Source organism: Alligator sinensis, unplaced genomic scaffold, assembly GCF_000455745.1.
Source record: "Alligator sinensis unplaced genomic scaffold, ASM45574v1 scaffold341_2, whole genome shotgun sequence".
Taxonomy (NCBI): domain Eukaryota; kingdom Metazoa; phylum Chordata; order Crocodylia; family Alligatoridae; genus Alligator; species Alligator sinensis.
In genome coordinates this window covers 478,900-496,139 of record NW_005842420.1, presented here as the reverse complement: position 1 = coordinate 496,139, position 17,240 = coordinate 478,900, and the positions used below count along the sequence as shown (strand labels likewise).

Here is a 17,240-nt window from a genome sequence, read left to right as displayed (position 1 = left end):
AATGTGCCCTACCCATTTCATTCTCTGTCCTCGTACCTTGCTCAAGAATCAGGTCTTTTTTAAAGGTCCAAAAACGCTTTATTATATCTTATTTTTCATGCCTTGTTTTTTTGTACTGCACTAAATATTTTCCTTAGCACTTTGTTTTCAAATACTTGCAGCTTTTTCCATTTGCCTTTGTCAGTGTCTAGGATTCACATCTGTATAAAAGGACATGTTGAACAATTGTACTATAGGCTGGATTTTAAGTATTTTGAGATTTACCTTGATGCCTTTATTTTATCCAGGCGCAACAGGCATATATTAGCACTTTAAATTATTGCCTTAATTTCTTCAGTTATTTGATTGTGCTCAGTGATTATTGTTCTTAAGTAATTTCTCTACCTTTTCCACATTCACATATTTTCTATTTTTATCTTCCTGTGATTTTGAGATTATATTTCTGGATGTGATCATGTATTTAGTCTTGCTATCATTGATAGGAATCTATACTTCTTTGCACAGCATTCAGCGTCTCCCAGAGCAAAAGTGGTCTCCCAGAGCAGGACCAGGAAGAATACCAACAGAACTGTAGACCTAGCCAACCAAACTGTCTGGGGTCGTGTGATCCCAGCATGTGCTCCAGCCAGTGTCAGGGAGTTAGACTAGCTCATCTATTTAGGTCCCGTCTGTCCCCAAACTACTATGAAACAATGAAACTATGAAACCATCGTGGGGCACCGTGACCCAGTGACCATGAGAAAAGGACAACCCCAGCACGTCCAGTGAGGTAAGTGACACCAGACAGCGGGGTAGTGGCGGGTGGCCCCACAAGCCAGAGGGCAGGAGACACTCAGGAGGAGTTCCCCAGGAGATAAGCAGCCAAGCCCATCCAGGAAGAGTGTCGAAGCAGCCCTACAAAGCTGGGGGTAGCCTCAAGGTATGTAGAGGTAGCCCAGACAAAAGAGGGATTTGTCTGGGCTGACTGTAAGAATAATCATCAAGGTTCAAACCAGCTACAATGAGCCTTCGAACCAGGGAGTGCAACCATGGCACCCAGAGCTTTTCTTTATAGCATTTGAGAGTCCATACTACAGGCATAGTGTATAAGACCCTGTTCCTTTTTTTTCTGATGTAGTACTCCCAGGCTAGGGAGAGACAGCTGGGGGAGGAGGATCCCTTTTGCATTTGAGTTATAACTATTTGGGTCCTAGTCCATGCACCTAGGCCCTAAAAGGCAGCTTAGCCTAAGAGTCCTGGAGCCAGGCAGGGAAAAAAACAACCCATGTAAGATCAGCCAACCCAGGGATAACCACCAGATGCAGAGCCTCACAAAGGAGGAGCTGGAGGCAGCAATGAAAGGAGTGAGAGAGAAGGAAGAAGTAAGGTGATCACAGGATAGATCTGAACATCTAAACCTGAAAGAGACTTATCTAAAGGAGATAGATACTGACAAGTTGTGGAACAAGGAACCAAACTGAGTTGGGGAGAAATCAAGGTCCAGTGACTCCCACTCACTGTCAACAGATAATAATGACTTGTCACCTGAGAGGAACGGCTTCCAGGGGGTGCATGGTCAATCTCCCTATGCATCACGAATGATTAAGCTCCTGAATTCAGTTAACCTCCTAAACTAATTATCTTAGTTTCTCAAAGGTTGCCCTTCTGAAGTGAAACATCCTAATTGTAGATCACTTTTGTGCATCGCTAAATTTATATTGAATTAAGTAAGTTCAGGATCACTATATTCAGGATGCCTCCTACTTACTATAACCAAATCTAAAATAACATTGCTTATCCTTGATTTTATGACCATTTGCCAAAAAACAAAAAATCAATTGACTATTAACCTGTGCAGAATCCTGTATTTAATGGTGTAGCCATGACTGAGAAAGAGATGTTATATTTCACAAGGAGTAAAGTTATCCAAAATTCCAAAGACCAGAACTGATCAAAGTGAAGATTATTTACTCCGACTTGCTAAAACTATATGAAGAACACATTAGGCTTAAGTTCCATAATAATTCATTTCAAATCTAGTCTTCTGAAAAAAAGTGTCTAGTGAAATTCATCAAAATGCACATACGATTTCATCTTCATGAGCTGATATAAATTGACACAGTTCCACTAACATCATTATGGGTATTTCAGTTTATACTAGCTGAGTGTCTGGGCCATTAAATGTATGATTATCTGTCACTCATATCAGACATCAAGGGAGGATCTGGGTTTATATGAAAACTTGGAGTTAGTCAAATCCTCCACATTCAAGTTAAACAGTGGATTGCCCAAAGGTTACAGTAATGTAACTTCTAAAAAGCTCCACTTCATAGTTCAACACCCATGGTGGGGGAAAAAAAATGAATGAAGAGCTCATGAAAAATTTAAATGCCAAGGTCTTGGAAACACTAGAGACAGAAGTTGTGGAAATTGTTCCTAATGCAGAATTATCAAGGGCCTGATTAAGCCTTCTGCTGTCCCCCATATCCTTAGGTGTTTTGTAGCATGTATTAAATCTAAGGCTGTAATATGTCCCTAAGGTCAAAACAGTTAAGAAGGGATGTCTTAAAAGATTTAGAAGTGACAGATTATAAAGGAAATCTATTGCTTAAGTCAAGTCTGAATAATACTTGAGTAAGCAAGTATTAATTGGAATTACAAGACTTTCCTTTGGCTTGGTTGAATGGGGAATTTGTATATGTGGAAGGGGATGATTGGCCTATCAATAGTATCGAAGGTGTTTCTGATGCTGGTACATCAGTAATGTGCATTCTTGTTATCTCACTTTTGTTAGACTTTTCACTCAGGTAAGATAAAGCTGTGGGAAGGATGTTCTCAAAGAGAACTTCACAATGCAATGAACTTTAAAGCAGATTAAATGATGACCAGCTGACATCAGTATGTGTAAGTGGTAAGAAGCCTGCCTTTAAACAAATGGTGAACTTATAACTGAGAAGTCTGAGAAAAAAGCTAATGTGTGTTTCCATGTAAACCTCTGTCCATCTTCTGAACTTACAAGCATTACTGAAAGTAAATCTGGTGTGAGAACCAAAGACTAATTAGGAAATATTGATAAAACTTAGAGGCAGGTCTGCTAGTATCTACCCTGTCCTTTAAAGGGTCTCTACCCACCCTGTTTATTTTAGGAGTGAGCCTTAGCATCATTTTAGAAATGTTGTCACTTATACACAAAAATGCTAAAATATCACCAAAGTTAAGTTACTACCAATATTAAACTAAACACACAATAAAATGTTAGAAATATTAAATCAAAATTATATCAAGATCCAATCATGTAAATTAGACCCAATATTGCATAGGAGTTAAATTATTGGATTAGTTAAAAAAATAAAACCAAGAATAAAATAATCAATCCTTTTACATATTAATAAGGCTGTCCATTTGATTACTTCAGTGAATCCCAATTAAATAGTTTGACCAGTCAATCCTATCTATAATTTGAATGGTTAAGGAGATTAGTACTGAAATCTAATTAATTTAATATCTAAAATCTAAATGCAGCTTCAGGGCCGATTATAAAGTCACCCTTTAGAATTTATTTCTTTTGTGATAGGTATCCCTTTCCTCACTGAACAGTGATATTACAGGACAGACTTTAATAGAATATGCTTTGTAAACAGAAGTTTAATAACTTCATTTATGAGAAACTGCAGATGACACAATATTCATTTTAAAGGGCTTTTAAAAAGAGAACAGGCTCCATGCTAACAAATAACTTAATGGGACACTTTTTAGGGTTGATTTAAGCTGGTGAATTTTTCTTTTTAGAACTTTCCCCATATGGGCTTTACAAGTGTTCATACACAGATGCATGCAGCCAGAATTGCATATCCTAAAATTAAAAGGAACACAATAAACCAAGGAATAAAAACAAAAATAAAAAAGAGTTAAATATTTCCCTGAAAATAAAAGTTGGAAAAAATATACTTAAAATAACAGAAGGTTTGCAAATTCTGCTTCCACTGCCTTTTGGGCCCTTATAATGTGAAGACTGAACTTCGGTCCAAGAGAGACTGCTAGCATGGTGATTATCACCAACAGGCTTCCTTTGTGTGCAGGGAAAGTATGGTCAAAGGCTAGTGTAGCATATTTGGTGCTGCTGTGACTTTTTGTCATCAAGATGATCAATAGAGTTCAAGATCCTAAAAAGAGAACAGCAGAATAAAGACTTCAAAAAGGCAGACTTTAACAAACTCAGGGAACTGGTGGGCAGGATCCCCTGGGAGGCAAATCTGAAAGGAAAAGGAGTCCAGGGGAACGGGTTGTACTTTAAGGAGGCCATATTAAAGGTGCAAGAGCAAGCTATCCTGATGTAACAGAAGATTGGGAAGTGCAACAAGAGACCAGCCTGACTAGACAGCTCTCATCAATGAGTTCAAAGTTTGGAAGGATTCTTACTACAACAAGGGGAAACTTTGTCATATTATTAGGGAACAGCATAAGAGTATCACATAAGTATGCAGGGAGAAAATTTGGAAGACCAAGGCACAATTTGAGATGCAATGGGAAAGGGATATAAAAGGCAATAAAAAGGACTTCTACAACTATGTTAAAATATGAAGATCTAAGAAACCATAAGCACCTTATAGAATGAAGAAGGAAATCTAGGTGCCAGTGGTGCAGAGAAAATTGAAGTACTGAAGTAACCTGAGTGCCATACCAAGAGGTGGGGGCCTTTTTACCTCAGCTTTCACAAATAGGGGCAGTTATGAGATGATGAGCCCAGTTAATAGTGAACACAGGGAAGGAGACAAACATCCTAGAGCAGTGGTTCTCAACAACTTTGGACTCAAGGTACCCCTCCCTGGACTCAAGACAACTCTCCCTGGAGTTGGGGCACCCCCCCCCATAACTTTTGTGAATTGAGGGGCACCCAATTTCAAAAAAATTATGTGCATATTACAGTGATTTCCTCCTTGCAGGGTGGCTGAGCAGTGGGGATGGGGGATCATCCTGACTGATGACAAGACTGAGCACCCTTTAAAGGATCTGGTGGCTTGCCAGGGTGCCCCAGCACTCTGGTTGAAAATTACTGCCCTACAATAAAGACAGAACAGGTTAGGGATTACTTAGAGAAGTTAGATGCTTTCAAGTCACCAGGTCTGAGATATCCTAGGGTTCTGAGGTAATTTCAGAGCCATTTACTATCCTTTTTGAGAACTCATGAAGGTCATACAAGGTCCTGGATGACTGGAAAAAGTACCCATCTTTAAGAAGGGGAAGGAGGAAGATTTGAAGAATTACAGACTAGTTATTTTGACCTTGATACCTAGAAAGATCATGGAATCTTATGGAAACATGGAACTTCAAGGAATCTATAGTCACTTAGAGGAGAACAAGGTAATCAAGAATAGGCAGCATGGATTCAAAAAGAACAAGTCATGTTTACCAACCTGACATCATTCTTTGATAAGGTGACAGGCTGTGTGGATAGAGGAAGAGCAGTGGATGTGATATACCTTGTATTTAGCAAGGCTTTTGACACCATCACCCATGGCATTCTTATTAGCAAGTCTGTGGAAATATAGACTAGATTTAAAGTGCTGTAAGGTGGATACATAAGTGGTTGGATCATCATGCTCAACTAGTAGTTATCAATGTCTCAATGTCTACTTGAGAGGAGATATCAAGTTGGGATCCTCCAAGCATTTATTCCTTATGCTCTGAGAATTTGCTTAATCCTCCTTGCAATGCTTTTTTCCAATCATGTTCAAGATCTGACAATGTTTAATATCTTCATTAATGATCTGAATATGTGCTTTGCAAATTTTGGACAATACCAAATTGGGTGGAGGGCAGGACTAGGATCCAGAATGACCTTGATAGTTTGGAAAAATGGTCCAAACTATTAACAGATGAGATTAAACAAGTCCTGCACTTGGGATGGAATAATTGCTTGCCAAATATAGACTGGAAAATGACTGGCTGAGCTAGATTACTATAGAGAAGGACCTGGAGGTTCCAGTGGACCATAATCTGAAAATGAGCCAACAGTGTGCTCCTGTTGCAAAAAAGTCAATAGGATACTGTGTTAAATTTACCAGAGTGTTGCTTTCAAATCAAGGGAAGTGATTCTTCTAATTTATTCAGCACTGGTGATACCTCAGCTGTAGTACTGAGTCCAGTTTTGGGCCCCACACTTCCCTTGCACCCCTCCCACCGACAGAAGCATGTGGATAGCTGGAAAAAGTCCAGAGCAGAGTGACAAAAATTATGAAAGGCCTGGAAACAATGACTTAAGAAAAAAGCTGAAAGAAATAGGATTTTTTAGTCTGGAGAATAGAAAATTGTGGGGGATTTTATAACAGTCTTCAGATGCCTGAAGGGCAATGATGGGGAGGAAGCAGATGAGCCACAAGGACAGAACTAGGAAGATTCAAACTTCAGAAGAGAACATTTAGGTTGGAAATTAGGTGGAACTTCCTGACTATCAGTGGTCTAACATTGGAAGAAGGTACTGACATGGTTTACCAGAGTACCATGCCTAATGGGTGGAGCTAGGTGTAAGGGCCAGTTTCAGGGAGGAACCATAAGTTGGGGGGCAATAAAGGGCAACCTAAGTACCATACCAAGAGGCAGGGACAGAATCCCAGAGTCCAGAATCAAAACAGAGGACTAACCCTGGCTATGAAGTCAAGAGGCAAGTTGAGGTCAAAATAGGGCATGTCTATTTGTGTGCCCCACTACGCAGTTGGTACTGCACAGCCTTAGCAAGTACTAAATGACTGCACAGTACCACCTGGTACTATGCATTCCTAGTGGTACATGGGTCCTTTCTTACCCTACTGTGTAGTAGCAATGAGCTATTGTGCAGTAGCTCATTGCTATTGTGCGGTAGTGGTGGCATCACAGTAAGTGCCTGCCAGTGCTACATCACCATAGTAACAAGCTACATTGCTGTAGCTTGTTGCTATGATGATGTAGCATCTCATGTAGATGTACCCACAGAGTCCAAACACTGAGCCAGAGGGTTAACCATGAGTCAGGGAGTCAGGGACCCAGAGTTGTCATTGGGACAGGAACTACACCAAGGCTAGAGACCAGTAAACGATGAAGCAAGGCTCAGGTGCTAGAGGGGTTCCTTGAGAGCAGCCCCAAAACTAATCAGAGGGAAGGGGATAGGACTCAGCTGGCACTGGTTAGTTCATTAGGCTCAGTTGCTATGGGTGCAGGGCAGAAGACTCAGTCTTGTGTGTTGGGATCAGTTTGCCCTGGTTAGTTCATTGGGTTTAGCTGACCCAGTTCATCAGGTTACAGGGCATGAGCCTTACTTAGCCTAGTCCTGACTAGAGAAGTTGTGAAATCTTCATCCCTGGACATTTTCAAGTGTGGATTGGACAACTGCTTGATTGAGATGGCTTAGTCAGGGTTGACTCTGCCATGAGCAGGGGCTGAACTTGTGTGGTCCCTCCAGCCCTATGATCTTAATCCTGAAGAGTCTGAAATCCATTCTTACCTCAGATGTCCTGTTGACCAAAAGGCAGTTTCTTAACCTTACATTTATTCCTTATCCTTTAATAATGTGCTTACTCCTCCTTCTACTGCTTTCTTCCAATCATGTTCAAAGTTTACCTTGCAATTTGGTACGAACAAGTTCAATTAAGCCATTCCTATGTATCAGCTTTGAAGACCTTGCAGGAAATCATCATTGAAAAAGATATATGGCATTTTCCATTCTAGACAGAAACTACAGGCATTTATACATGTGCTCCTGGAGGGTGAGGGTCCTTTAATTAGAGTGTTTCCAAGAACTGCTCTAATTAAAACACTCAGAGCATCTTGTTTATCAGTGTCCTTGCACTTAAAAATGGCGGCAGGGGTGCTTTAACTAAAGCTCATTGAAAGCTTAGTTAAAGCACCTCCAGTGCCATTTTTAAGCACAGGGACACTGATACACAAGATGCTGGAGTCTGCTGGAGCTCAGTAATTACCACACTCCAGCAGTCTTGATTAATCAAGTCTGCTCTGATGCACTGTAATTACAGCACGTTGGAGCAGCCTTGCTCCCTAAGTCAGAATCCTATTTCACTTTATATGCCTGCATGGCATTTTTCAAGCTGCATAACTGCAGTTTTTGGCACCTATGCAAAGCTTTAGTTTCAGTTTCACCATCTGACAAAATAGTGTATACTTGCAAGAAGCAAGTTGGTACAAAGAGAGGAGGGGTCTCTGAATAATTACTGAATAGTGCCCTCACCTTGGGGGGCAGGTAGACCTTAACACAGTGATTTAACAAGCAGGCCATGGGCAGATCTAGGTAAGTACAGTGGTGCATTTGCATGCCATTTTGACTCCTGCTTAACCTAAACATTAAAACCAACTGCCTGGCAGAGGCAGCAGCATTTCTATTCAAACAGCACTCATGGAGTGAATTCACTTCATGGTTCATTATAATCTACCTGATTTCTGGACATCTCTCCTTACTCCACAGGTGTGTCTTGATGGTCCACTATTCAAACAGGTTAGACAAACACCTGTTTAGACAAGGATGACCCTGTCTTGGGGCTATGGTTGGACTAAATGACCTCTTGTTCTATTATTTAAAATTTTTTAATTTATATAAGGTTTGTATTGCTATAAATACAATCCCTTTTATATTGGATTAAAGCTACTGAAGCTAATGAGGCACATAGGTGTGAGAATAAAATCATGTCCAGACACTCAATGTTTATATATAATTAATTCTGAATATAATGTATATAGTACAGCAAGTATAGCCTTTAGGATAGAAACAGATGTCCTGTTTGTGGCAGGACAAACAGCTCTTTCCTAAAACAGATCAGTTTCCATTCAGATCTCCCTCATAGGTGTCCCAGGCCAAAGCCCAAAATCTTCTGCCACAAATAATGTGGTAAGAGGTATCCTAGGACACTGCAAATGCTGTCTGGATGCTTGTCCCCAGCAATATAGCCAGATAGGGGACCCAGGTGGATGCCAAGCCACCCCAATCTCAGCCCCTCTTGACCCCAGTGTGTGCATCTGCAAACGTAGCATGGCGAATCTCATGGGGTTCCCTTACTGTGTAGCATGAAATGCATATCCAATAATCCCCATGGATTCTAGGGCATGTATTCCACACTGCAGACTCTATACATGCCCTGGGTCAGGACTGGGGACATGGAACCATTGTCCCATAGAACCAGGCCCCTGAATCCCAGGAAGCAGCGAGGGTCCAATCCTTTGGGACAGTGGCCCTGTGCAACATTTATACCTGCCAATCAATTGGGATCAGGTGCTCTAGGACATTCCCTGGCACAGTTGATCCCATAACAAAAATGACATCTGGGCCATGCCAAGCCTGTGGCTTAGTGATTAGAATACTTTTTTGGGAAGCAGGAGAGACTCAAATATTCTCTAGGGGAGGGGAGTACCTATGATATGGCACTCCCACTTACTGGGCAGATGCTTTAGCCACTAGGCTATTCTGATAAAAGATGGGAATAATGTAGATTCATAGATTGTTTGGGACTGGAGGGACCTAGTAGATCATTTGGTCCAGTCCACCTGCACTAGACAGTGTGCGGGCCGGGAGCGGTCTGAGGCCTTCGGGGGCTTTCGCGGCAGGCTGTGGCCAGCAGCCCTGGTACGCGGGTCGGGGAATGCAGGCCGGTGGGCTAGAATTAGGCACGGACGCTTAACGGTTGATTAAAGATTATTTTACTTACACCGAAGATGGTCGTGGTGCAGGCAGGAAAACTTGCTTGAGTTGCAGTTACAGACAGAAAAGAAGAGAAGCGGACAAGAGTTCCTTCCACGCGAACCTCTAGCCCAATCCAGTTGAAGGCTCTAAACACGCGAGCCCGTCGTGTCAACCGAAGAAAACAACTCGGAGAAAGAGCTCTGGATTCACTCACACAAAGTTTGCTAGGCTCTGTGGAACTTGCGCGCAGGGAAGGGGTTCGTCGAGGGATCGTTCGGCGACGGGGAGAGGCCAGAGGTTGATCAGACCGCTATAGCCTTCTTGAGATACACGCTGGGTCCAATAGGCTCCGCAGCGCTTAGAGATCTTCACGAGACGTGAAGTTCTCCTCCTCCAGATGGTTGTGGAGTCCTCCCTTGCGGGGTTCTCCTCGGAGTTCTCCAACTTGGGCGCACCCTGCAAAGAAAGCTCCTAGTGTCGGGAAATAATTTAGCAGTGCCGAAGCGCGCGCACACAAAATCACACCCTTGGGTTCTGACAGACAGGAAAAGACAACTGTGGTCAAGTGGCCCGAGCAAGGTGACTGTCCAGTCTCCTTTTGAAGATTTCCAGGTTAGCTGACTGTGCCACCACTGGAAGGAGTTTATTCCACAGTCTGGGCACCCTGACTGTGAAGGAGTTTTTCCTGGAATTGAGCCTGAAGAGGCTTTCCAGGAGTTTGTAGCCATTGCTCCTGGTCTTCCCCAGGGGTGCCCTGGTGAACAGCTGTTCACCGAGGTCTTGATGTACTCCCCTGATGAAGCAGTAAGCCACTATGTAGTCCCCTCTTAGCCTTCTTTTCTGTAGGCTGAAGAGGCCCAAGTCCCTCAGCCTCTCCTCGTATGGCTTTTTTTTGCAGGCCCTCATCATAAAGGTGCAAGTCCCTGATCATACAGGTGGCTCTTCTCTGGACCCTCTCAAGTTTTTCCATGTCCTTGTTGAAGTGCGTTGCCCAGAACTAGATGCAGTACTCCAGCTGCAGTCTCACCAGTGCGGAGTACAGTGGGAGTATCACTTCTTTAGTTTTGCATGAGATGCAATGGTTAATGCATGTCAGCGTGTTGTTTGTCCTGCTGGCCACAACATCACACTGCTGGCTCATGTTCATGCAATGGTTGATCACTGCCCCTAGGTCCCTTTCGGCCATGGTGCAAGTCAAATTGTCACAAAGGTGAAATAGGATTCAGACCCAAATGTTCAGAAATCATCATACAAACCTCAAAACAATCATGATACCAGGATAAAAAAATAATGTTTAAAAATGACTACATTTTTATTCATGTCAGTTGCCCTTTGCTTTTATTGTGGGTCTGTCTTTTAAAGTTGGAGTTTTGAAGGTTAGACACTTCCTATTTTAATAATTGAAAGTCAGATTCTGGTATAACCATTATGGCTGGATCCAGACATGCAGGCATTTGTGGCTTGTGGTGCTGGAAATCTTTTTGTGGTGCCATAGACTGCATGTCTAGCACTTTAAAACATGCCCCATGCTGCAGATTTGCAGTGTGGGGGCAAAATTTGCTGCTCAGAAATCGTGGTAGCCAAAAAAATCATGCCAAAAAAAAGAATAGCAGGCACAGATGTTTGGTCCTCCCAGGAGATGCTCTGGCTGCTGGCCAGAGCATTTCCCCTCCTGTAGTTGTCCCCCAGCTACTCTAGCATGCTGGGAGCCAGGAGTAGTGGGGAAATAGCAGTTTCTCTGAAGTGGGGCATTTTGCCTGGCACCAAAGCCCACATGCAGGGGTGGGCAGAGCAGCAAAAAGTAGTACATTTGTGCCACTACATTTTTTTTTCCCCACTGCAAGTGCATGCCCTGCATGTGGGGATGTGCTGTATGGCTATGAAGAGAAGAAAAAAACAACAACTACAAAATACTTACAATAAATGTGCAAGACATAGAAACAGATGATATTTCATGATGCATTGTCTATGTATATGTCCATATATATGTATGTGTAATTTCACTCTGGTTGATATTACCATCTAATTCTGTAGAAGGCTTCCAAAATATTTGATTTTTTTCAAGGGTACTTCTTTAGAGGGAGTGCAGCTGTTCATTCAGACATGGGGGTAAGGTGTCTACCTGTCCTTTGGATTTAATGTTTAGTTGCTAATATGCAAAATGTCAATGGATCTTCCATTTATTAGTATTAGTATTTAGTATTATTCATAAACATCTGAATATAGGTCATTTATTTACTTAGATGCATTTGAATCCCCATGATCTTACTTTGCTTGAAATACATAAAAATGAAGAATGAAATCCAATGTTCATACAGTTATTTTGCCATTTCATTAGGGGTAAGACTAAATAATATTTTATGATCTCCTGGATCTAATCATGTGACATTCCTTCCCATCCTTTTCACCAAAGACAAACAAACAAGCAAAAACAAAACAAAACAATAAAACATTTTAAACTTACTTTCAGAAGTTAATAAATCCACTATAGGGAATGGAAATAAATTCTAGTACCAAAGACCTGGTACCAATAAATTCTGGTACCAAGATACAGAATACCTGCCTCCAGGCACACCTCGCTTTTAAATCAGAAGATTGATAAGGCAACTCTGCTGACCATATCAATGGTGCTGTCCACCAAGTGAGAGAAAGGGTGTCAACCAGTCATAGCACTGTGCCTGAAATACTACCTCTATCTTCAGAATTTAGCACTATCACTCAGGCAATAATCACTTACAATTAGTAAGTAAATTGCATAGTGTTTTTGACAACTTCTGATTCATATTGGAATGTGTAGTTAGTTGTATTTGGATCAGCCTCCCTAACTTGATTTAACACTTTAATTATGGAAATATCACTTGCCCTCCATTTCCCCTTTAAAAATCTACCTAGTCCCACAGAAGCTTTTTTTTTTCCATTCTTGCTAATAGAATTTAATATGAGGTTAATGATACATAAATTCTACCTAAGCACTTAATTTCTCATTTAACTCGCAGTGTTCTCTTCAGCTTAGTTATAAAACAACATGGTAGGACCTGAACTGAACCAATGTGTTTTTTATACTATTTTCCCTTTGATCTTCCTTAAAAATATTCTTCCATCTTTTTAAAGTAAAGTGATTTTAATCACAGTAATTCCAAGCTAACAACTGAAGTGACTGTAATCACAGAAGCTCACTGTATTGCTCCATGACAGCAGCATGACAGATGCTAGTAGCACTGGCAGATCCTATTTTCCTAGTCTGCATTTAGGCCTGTGATATACTGGAGGAAGAAATCTACCAGCAATATATGATCTGTGGTACATGCCAGGGTGTTTGGGGACATGGACACATGTACATTTTAGCTGCTTTAAAAGGGAGGAGAAGCTGCTGCTTGGGAGTCCACAGCAGCTTGGGAGTCCTTAGCAGTTGCAATCTGAATGGTAGGTCCTCATGAGCCTGCAGTGACACAAATGAGCTCAACTCCCCTGTCTTTGACCCTGAATGGAGGAAAGTAAAAGTTGTAACATCTTTCCTGAACTTGTGTCACTAAAGAATAAACAGTTACATTGTAACAACTTATATTGGTATCTTTTAATTAATGATACGGTTGTTGCCTCTGCCTATACTTTCACACAAATGATTCCTGCATCGGTGGTGACTTTCACACTTTCACACACAGACCTCTTCAACAAATTCTTCACCTCCGTTTTCTTGTGCAGGGACCGGGACTCCCCCACTGTGATTCAAGACGGACTCAACGGGAACGCCTCCAGACCTAAGGTTGAGGAGGACCGGGTTAGAGTGCTTCTGGAGGGGCTGGGTGTGTTCAAATCAGCAGGTCTGGGCTCGGAGTGGGTGCTGGTGGCACTGGGAGGGGGCTGCAGCCACCCCAAAAGAGGTCCAGATGCTCTCCACCCCAGGGTGTTGAGGGAGCTAGCAGGGGTTATTGCAGGGCACTTGGCATGGCTTTACAACTGCTCATGGTGCTCAGGCCAGGTGCCAGATGATTGGAAGATAGCCAATGTGGTCCCCATCTTTAAAAAAGGGAGGAGGGAGGACCTGGGCAACTATAGGCCTGTCAGTCTTACCTGAATCCTGGGGAAAATCTTTGAGAAGATCATCAAGGAGCATCTGTGATGGGCCGGCATCGGGGATAATGCTCAAGGGCAACCAACAAGGTTTCATTAGGGGCAGGTCATGTCAGACCAACTTGATTGCCTTTTACAATCAGGTCACAAAAGCATTGGATGCCGGTGTCGCCGTGGATGTAGTCTTTCTGGACTTCAGCAAGGCCTTTAAAGCTGTCTTCCACCCCATCCTCATTTAAAAACTAGGTGACTGTGGCATTGATGCCTACACAGTCAGATGAATTGCTAATTGGCTGAATTGGTTGAAGGGTCGTAATCAGAGGGTGGTGCGCTGGGCTGTGTGTTTGTGTAACCCTGGGCTATTTTGCAGCTGGAGCCTCAACAGGATCTGAATGTAGGGGCATGGGGCAGGGCCCAAGATCTTCTCCAGGTCCCCAAGGTGAACTTGTTTGACACTTACAGCAGTTCTTGGTTGTAGCCAAGAAGTCCAGGCTGGAGTCATCTGTGGTATGAGGTATGACCCTAAGGCTTGTACCAGGACAGATCAGGAAACAAAGCTGAGAGAGAAGATATCCAATACTGTTAGCAGCCGTACTGTAGCAAAACCCCCAGTTTTCCTTTTTAATTTTAACTTAAAAATACCTTTCCTCCCCTTCCCCAACCATTTCTGACTTTCTCTCTGCCCTCTCTATCCCTTAAAGGTAATTCTCTTCCCAACCTTCTTCCCTGTTCCCTACTTTGCCACTTGGCTCCCTGTAAGCCCCCATTCCAGCCCAGTAGCTTTTTCAACCCTCCCTGCAGCTTCCCAGTTCATCCCCACTGCTTCCACTCCTGGCCCTGGCTTTTCACTTCTACGCCCTGGCTCTCATTGCCCCTTCTGACGTCCCACTCCCAGCTGCTGCACTGACTTTTCTCCACCCAGCTCCACCTGCAGCATTCTCTGCCTGCCTCCTGCCTTCCAGCTGGCTCCTGGCTCCCAGCCAGCACCCACAGCTTCCCCGACTCCCCAGCTTGTGCCCCGACCCAGCATCTGGTTTTCCCCCAACACCCTCAGCTTCCCCCGGCATGCACAGCTTCCCCAGCTCCACCTGCAGCATCCCTGCCTGCCTCCTGGCTTTCCCCAGGCACCCACATCTTCCCCTGCTCCACCCACAGCTTTTCCTTTTCTCTGGCTTAACTGGCTTCCCAGCTTCCAACCCTGTCCTCCACCCACCTCCTCCGGTCCCCAGCCAGCACCAAACCTTCTCACCAGCTTCCCAGCTTCTTCTCTGGCCCCAGCTTCTTCAGTCTCGTCTCCGCAGCTCCTCCCAGCATCGCTCCTGTCCTGTGCTGGCTCTCCCCAGTTAACCTCAAGTAACCCCAAGCCCAATGAACCTCATCTAACCCTGAGCCCTAGTAACCCCGAGTAACCCTGGGGCACCTTGACCCCAAGTAAACCAGGGGCCCCAAGTGACCCCAAGTACCCTTAAGGCACCTTGAGCCTGAGAAACCTCAGGGCACCTTGACCTCAAGTAACCCTGAGCACCAAAGTACCGCAAATGCCCCCTAGTGTTAATACACAGCCGCAGAAGTACATGTTTGCATGTTTGTGTATGTGCATGTGTGTATGAACCCAGAGTTTTGTATGTGTAGTTTGTGTATGTATATATAATTCTGTATCATTCCCTCCTACCTAACAGCACCATATTGAGATCCCAAGTGTTGATTTGGCATATGCCTAATCAACATTAGTACTGCCAGGTATCTTAAAAGGCTAGGTACAGACATTGCACATTACATTAAAAGAAGTAGCTGTGGCCGAGAGGTTAAGGTGATGGACTAGAAACTCATTGGGGTCTCCCTGCACAGGTTTAAATCCTGTCAGCTACGAGTTGGGCTGTGTGTTTGTGTAGCACTAGGCTATTTTGCAGCTGGAACCTCAGCAGGATCCAAATGTAGCAGCACGGGGCAGTTACAACCAACCTTGGGCAGGGCACAAGATCTACTCTAGGTCCCTGGGGTGAACTTGTTTGACACTCACAGCAGTTCTTGGTTGTAGCAAAGAATTCCAGGCTGGAGTCATTTGTGGCATGAAGTACAACCCTAAGCTTGCACCAGGACAGATCAGGAAACAAAACTGAGAGAAGGTATCCAATACTGTTACCAGCCATAGTGCTGCCAGGGATCTTCTAAGTCTAGGTACAAACACTGCACGTAAACTGGTAGAAATTATTAGAAACTGGTCTAAAGCTGTAGCAGGACAGAAGTTCAGCACATAGACCTGTTTTAAAATGGTGGACCCAAGTCTGAGAGAGACCTGGATGTATGTAGTAGACTTAATAGGTTTGGGTTACAGCAGTATATTGCAATTCTTTCCCATATTCTATAGTGAATCACCTTCATTTGCTGTCATCCAGCATCACAGGACCCCTCACAGGGCACTGTACTAGCCTCAGCCAGTGCTGGTCTGCTCCAGGTGAATACCAGGCCAGCCCCACCTCCAGGCTTTCAGACAAGAATCAGAAAAGTCTGTCTCCTGCCTATGGAACCAGGCAGGTGGGGGACAGGGAGTCAGCTGGCCACATGGCCCTAGCCCCAAGCCAGCAGTGAGGGGAGGGCCACGTAGAAGGTGGCTCTGTTCCTCCCCCATGCCCAACCCTCCTGATAGTTGCAGGCAAGAGGCACTGCTCAGATCCACACTGTCTGCAGTACCAGGATCTGGGGGCATGGAGGCAAGGAGCAAAGCCCCCACTGCACAGGCTCCCCCCATCTTGATGGCTTAAGGCTGGAGGCTGCAAGCCCAGGTGCACACAGCAGGGGCTAAGCTCCCCTTTCTGCCTTGCAGTTCCTGGCACTGTGGACAGCATGCAGGTCTGAGCTGAGTGCCCATGGCTGCAGCAAGAAGACAGCACACTGTATGTTATTTAGCACTTGGCTGGCACCAGCAGGCACATGTGAACTGCATAGCACTGCTATCATTATAGGCAGTGAGTCTGCTCAGTAATTCCAGCAAAGGGCTGTGAGAGTTCCCTGGGATCTTACCAGAGCATGTAGCTCTGAGCAGTGGCTCCTGGCTGCAACTATCAGGATGGATAGGAGCAGGAGGAGTGGGGGAATGGAGCCCCTCACCTTATGGGCCCATCTCTAACCTAGCACAGCGTGGCAAAGGGCTCCATTCCCCCATTACCCCCTGTCCCCAGTTCCTATCTGAGAAGCCACAGACAGAAGCCGCATCTCAGAGTCATATGCTGTGGTGAGACCAGGGAACCAGCACAGCCCTGTGCTAGAATGGCTGAGCGAACTCACTGCACACAATGACAGCAGTGCTATGCAGTTAAGCTCAAGTGTCTGCTGCTGCCAGCCCAGTGCTGATTAACATGCAGTCTGGTGCCTTCTTGTTGCAACCATAGGCACTTAGCTTGGAGCTGGGTGGTCCATACCACTGGGACCCAAGGTGAGGAGCGAGGGAGGGAGCAGAGCCCCTTGTTGCACAGACCCGGCCCAGCATCCCCAGCCCTGAGCCAGCAAGCCTGGTTGGGGGGAGGGGAAA

The 17,240-nt window shown here is 44.1% G+C and overlaps 1 non-coding gene across 1 annotated transcript; it reads left to right on the top strand.

Annotated features, from left to right (window-relative positions):
• Positions 1-15,498: 15,498 nt before the first annotated feature.
• TRNAS-AGA lies at positions 15,499-15,580 on the top strand. Its single transcript has one exon. It is a non-coding gene; the product is annotated as a tRNA-Ser (tRNA).
• The last annotated feature ends 1,660 nt before the right edge of the window (positions 15,581-17,240 follow it).